Source organism: Hydra vulgaris, chromosome 03 (assembly GCF_038396675.1).
Source record: "Hydra vulgaris chromosome 03, alternate assembly HydraT2T_AEP".
In the NCBI taxonomy this organism is placed as follows: domain Eukaryota; kingdom Metazoa; phylum Cnidaria; class Hydrozoa; order Anthoathecata; family Hydridae; genus Hydra; species Hydra vulgaris.
In genome coordinates this window covers 11,168,437-11,175,000 of record NC_088922.1, presented here as the reverse complement: position 1 = coordinate 11,175,000, position 6,564 = coordinate 11,168,437, and positions in this window count along the sequence as shown.

Sequence of the window (6,564 nt, the reverse complement as noted above, 5' to 3'; positions counted from 1 at the left end):
TCTGATTCAATCTGGTATCCGGTTTGTACATCCATCTTCAATTATTCAGTTATATACATCTTAAGCTGTTCCGACGCTAACGCATGGTCTGGAACTCTATGAAAATAGAGAGTCAAAAATACAAAAACTTAATAAACTTGGAAGAAATGCAGTTAAGTAATTTTTTTAATATCTCTAAGTATAGCAAAAACTATATAAACTCTCTATTTAAAGTTCGGGAGATATCGACTTACATACAACAATGTAAAATAAACCTATTTATCCGTCTATTAAATAATAAAGTAACTTTTGAAATCATCAATTCTCAGCTTAACTATTTTTCATTAAAATATTCATTTTTAGATGATATAAAGGAATTATGTAAGATCCATAAAATAAATATGAAAAACTTAATTCAGGATAAAAAGAAATTGAAAATTAATATTTCAGAAAATATAATTCCTGAAGATACTTATCAAATTTTAGTACAGGCAATTCAATGTTGGAATGCAAAGCAACAACGAACAATTTTCAAAAATACTCTTGAAGAAAACATTCCCAAGTGATATACTTTACTCTCTCTTTATATATCTTAAACTATTTTTATGTACTTTTACCTTGTAAACACATTTACAGAGGGTGTTTAATAAAATAATAATAATAATAATAATAACAATAATAATAATAATAATAATAATAACTTTTTGGGGAGTTAATCTATTTCGCGTCACCGGCAATGCATAATTCAATAAAACTTTTGAAAAGAGCCGCATGCGGCTCGCGAGCTGCTATTTGGCCATCCCTGATTTAGACAATAGAATATTCCCCAAGATAATAGAAGAAAAAGGATTACTATTTCAAGAATATAACTTTTTTACGTAGTTTTATTTATTAAGCGGAGAAGATTATAACTTCGAGAGAGAAAAACATGTTTTTTAAGAAATTTTTGAGTTTAAACACTTTGTAAAAGTTCTAGCTCTATTGATCTATAATCATATCCGAATTTAGGACGTGTTTTAACTTTATTTAAATAATTTGAAGTAAACCGATTGAGCAAAATCTTAAAGAAATTCAAATAGAAACTTTATGAGACCCTTAAATTTTGTAACAGCAAAAACAAAATACTTTTAGAAATTTTTTATAGCACAAGTAAGTAGTTGTATTAAACAAAGATATATATATATATATATATATATTTAATTTCATTTAAGGGTCAGCAGGGATGGCGGAAGTAAATAAAAAGTGAGGAGGAGGAACGGAAGGGCGGAGGAGGAGGGGAGGGCTAAAAATATTTTTCAAATTTTATAAAACTAATATTAATTTTCAGTTATTCTTAAAAGAAAACCACATGCATCCATTTTCAATGAAGTATAATATCAACGATAAACATATTTCACTAAAATTTAAAATTAAAAGAATATGTGACAATCTAAAAATAATTTAACATTTTCCAAAATAAGAAATTCTAGTGTCTTTACTTTTTCCATTTAAATCTTTTGCTAAAGTTTTTACATCTATTTCTGCGGTGTTCAATTTATAAAATTGAAGAAGTAGAAGATGATTCAATTGCTTCTTAGTCGAGACCGACCGACTATATGACTTCATCGTTTTTAGATGAGAGAAAAATCTCTCGGCCGTGCAGTCAATGTATTCAATGCAGTGCAGTGCAATGTATTCAATGCAGTGCAGTCAATTGTCAATGGTATCGCCAAATAAATTTTTAGAAGTTTTGGTATTTCAGAAAACATTATTGTGACTCCTTTACAGTCGTTTAACATATAAATTACAGTTGTGATTGATGTTAACTGTTTAATGTCCATTTTATACGTAATGTTATACGTTTCCTTAATGGATTTAAATAGAAAGAGTTTAACTTTTAACTTTTCATAAACTATATCATTTTTATAGAAAACCTTTATGTATTATCTAAAGCTTTTATGCCCGTATCACCATTTGCAGTGGACAATAATAAACTTTCTAATGCAGTTATTGATTCCATTGAATTTTCTGGGAACCGCTGATTTAGTTGACTTTCTATAACATTAAGTACCTCGTAATACTGAGCTCGGTCATATTCCATTGTGTCCCCTTTGTGCATGTTCAAAGTATTATCATTAAAGCGAGAAGGAGTTAAACGTCGGCGAGGCAAAGAAGCATGAGATAAATTGCTATCAAATTTCTTAACTCCTTCATTATCACAAGATTCAAAAAATGATTTAAAACGTGTTTCTGATCTCATAGATGATATATGAATTTTTAAGAACATTATTAATGAAGCAATTGTTTGAGCATCTACTTCAGCAGATTGCATATGTTGAGAGACTTGCTCTACAGTTGCAAAAACACACCATAATCCAGGCGAAGCCCAAAATATAATTGAAATGACAATAATTTATCAAGTAAAACTTCTCCTTTAGCTCTGTTAGGGTCATTTGATTCAAAAAGTTCTTAAAGCTATAAAACAATTACTTGAAAATTTGCCAGAATTGAACCATATGATTTGCTCCTCGGGGTAAAACGAGTTGGACAAGGAGCACTTAAATTGATTTGCTTGACACCCTTGTCAAGTATATCACATTGTATTTTTTTAAGCCTTACCACTCTCTTTGGAGCTAAACAAATGAAATAATACAACAGCTGGCACAATTCCTGTCCCTCGTTCATACAACTGACTTGTTTACAAGCATTTACATAGTTCTATCATCTTGTTAACAATATCATGAGAATTACTGTATTTAATGTTTGACAGCCAGCTCGATAGAGGTGGATAATCCTCACTCCTCATTAAGAGTAACTAATTAATATTGCCTTCAATTTTATCATTTCTTTGAATAGCTAAGCCTTTTTGAGTAACACATTTTAATGTAGCGATTACACAAATTAAGCACCCTTAATGCTCATCGGATTGCTTATCATGCATTTCACTTATGTTTTGATGTATGGTTTTAAACCTGCTGCGCGTAGTGTAAATAATTGTTCCTGTGCCTCCTTATCAAATGATGATAGGTCGTGTTTTCTCAGTCTTTCTGCAGCCTTTTTCCAATTCTCATAACCAATTGTCAAAAAGTTTTGTTCAGCGCATTTTCAAAAAGATACCAGATTTTTCTTGACAGCACCAATGCAAATATAGTAAAATACTTTCTTTTTGGAATAACATAGATGAATCCAAGGGTAATCTACAAACCATTTTTCATTGAAAAATCTAAGTTATTTGCCATACATCTTTTTTTGTTGCTCAATATCGGCAGGGTTTATTTCTGTTTTTTTGGCATTCTTCTCACAGCAGGAACAAGCAGGAAAAGATTTTTCAACGTCGTTTTCTTCTTGAACAGTTTCTTCCGTTGGTAAAGTTGAACTTGAAGAATGCTTGTCATGTATAAAGTAAGAAATCAGTGTTCGTTGTTTTTTATGAGACGGTTCCGTCATGACTCTTCGTAGTTGTAAGGAAATGTAGTCGTAAGATTAGGAATTGTGAATTATGTAAAATGTGCTTATGTTCAGATTTATATAATATTTACAACCATTAACACTACCAGGCATTTTTTCACTTTTCACTTTATACAAGAGATTTGGAACAAAAATAATGTTCTTTGGATGGCCCTGAAGACCAAATGCATAGCCAAATTTGTCAGGGTCGAACCATTTTTTGGTAAACTAGAGGTACCGGTTTTCCAATTTTTGTAATAAAGCTAAGCGATGTTGTTAGGGTATATGAGTGTATAATTGACAAAAGACAAACTAAAAAGGATTGTAAGTCAGCCAGCAGAAGTCAGCCATCATTCTCTCATTGGCGCGCCCCTGGTAGCAATGCTCAATAGTTGAATTCGTTTGGTAGAAACGTTCTTCATGCTCGTCTGTAATGTTTCTCTCAAAATGCTTGGGGAAGAAGTCCAAATGACAATGCAAAAAGTGAATCTTTGGGGACATGTGCACATTCATTTCTTTGAAGGCTGATAACAGTTCTGAGATGATGTCTTTATAGCCGTCCGACCAAATAAATGAGTGCGAAGAAGAAATTCTTTGATAGAAGTATTATTTGATAAAAGTATTATGTACTTATACAAGTATTATGTACCTAACTCCTAAAACTTTCAGATACTTACCCAGAAAATTCTCCACACAGTCTTTCAAAGCCTTCCATGCTCTGAGCTCAATCGGGGACAAGGAATCAGTAAACTGTTGGCTTTTCAAAAAAATTTTGAGTGTCTGGTCCAACGAATACTCCTTCCTTAACTTTTGTAAGTGACAGTTTTGGAAAAGTCTCCTTTATGATTTTCATCGGTTCGCCGACAGAGTGTAATGCCTTAACAAAGTTCTTAAACAGGCCAAGCTTAATGTGCAATGGAGGTATAATAACTTTGTCAGACTAAATAAGTGGCTCATAGCGAATATTGTGAACACCAAGGGTCGCATTGCCTCGTGCTGGCCACTCATTCTTGATGTAATGCTCATGTTTAGCGCGGCTATCCCACAAACATATGAGCATGTGTATTTCACGTAACCTCCTTGCATACCTGTCAGCAGACCAACAACTTTTAGATCCGAGCAAGCTCTCCACTGAAATATGTCATAACGAACAAGCTGCAATTTCATAGTTTCATAAGACTCTTATGCTGTAATTGAGTAAGCAATCGGAATGGCTGGATATACGTTCTCATTATGCAAAAGGACCGCCTTTACACTTCTTGTGCTACCATCGATGAACAACCACCAGTCATTCTCCACTTGTGCATAGATACCCATCTTCATCAACAAACCAGGAATATCACAACAAAATACAAAATTATTGTCTTCACTTCTCTTAAAAAATGGCACGTAAGCTGCGTCTCTTATCTTATAAACAGACGTTTTTGTTTCCTTAGCAAGGACACCGAAATCTCTTAGCATTGAACCAGCCAAGCACGCATCCTGTTTAGACACGTCAAGTCTCCTAACAAACAAGTCCAGCTGTCTCTGGCTGATAGACTTCGGCTCGTTGTTAGGCAGCCAATCATCATCATCTTCATTGCTCTTCTTCATGTTCGGCACATCATCATCATCACTTAAAACAACATTGAGAAGATCAGAAGAAAACACAGGAGACTCTTCTCCCTCATCATATGCCCTCGGTCTTATCGCTGATGGTAAGTCAGGGTAAACTATGCTGTTAGCTGTCCTTCTGGTAAACTGCGCCGTGTGTGTCAAACAAAAATAGCAATCAGTTACATGATCTTTTTGGTTGTGCCATGACATAGGTGTGGAAAAAGGCATTCTCTTCAATTTACCCTTAGACCACAGGGACTTGTTAGACAGGCACTTAACACAGATCTTATTGGGGGAAAAAACCTTGTCCTCATCCCCTAGTTTCATCTTGAAATAAGCATAATACAGGGTTTTAACTCGAGGTTTAATGGAACGCTCATCTCTTTTAAACATAAACCTCCCGCAAATGTATCAGAACTTGTTAGAATCGTTATAGCACTTCCGTCTCTGAGACGTTCCAAATAATCTGAAATAGCAAAAATAGTTATAAAATAGTAAGAATTATAATTCATCAAAACTGAAACTTAACATTTGCTCACATGAATTAAACAGGGGATGAAGAATTAGATAAAATCGCCAAAATTAAATTCGTTTGTTACAGCAGTTAGAATTATCACCGTTTTCACAAATTTGTTCTTCAGCTCAAGTAATAATAACGTTAAGTGATAATACATGATAATTACTTTAATATCAAGTCAAATAAATGTGTTTGTCCTATACATTCATTAGATTAAAAGCATCATAGAAATTATAACCATCGACTTCTCTTAGTATAAAGTATATGAAAAATGGAGAAATAAAAATTTCCATTTTACAAAAAAATGGTTCGACTTCAAAACTATACTTTTTCTTTCATCATTCATTAAGTACTAAATATTTTCGTTACAGTTTCTCTTGTATAAAAATTCATGTCTGGTAGTGTTGTCGATGTTTAAAAACGGATGAATAAAAGTAATCTTTTCTAACACAATGTTACAAATTTTTATAAAATTTTTGACCTCTTTAAGTTTAACTAATTTTCTCTTCTAACTCCAAAAATGCATAAAAATTTATTCTCTATCCGGCGCCAGCTGGCAACCGAGCCTTATTCATCGTCAGTGACTCAAAAAACATTTCATAGGAGGTGATTAACTTTCTTTTCTCTCAGTCTTAGCTTAGATGTGGAAAGAAGTTTATCAAAAAAAGAATAACTAATAATAGGGGTGTACCGGATCGGAAATTTTGAATTTCGGAGTAATAATACTTATCAAAAAAAGACTAAACTATTACTTTAAATTATATAGATTAAATAGTTATAAAAAATATTTTTTCAAATGTATTTTAATAATATTTATAATTTTAAAATAGTAAGTTTTAGATTCAAAAGGCCAAAGTCACCTTCGTTGTTAGGGGGACTTTTATCCACCCTAATAAATATAAAAGTACATATTTTTTGATTTTACAATAAATTAAATTATCTCTGACTGTGGGAAAAAGATTTTCAGATTTTTTTTTTCTACAAAAATAGTTTATTAAATAATTACATAGTCCAACAAAAATAAATTTTTGGAAAACGTTTTGAAC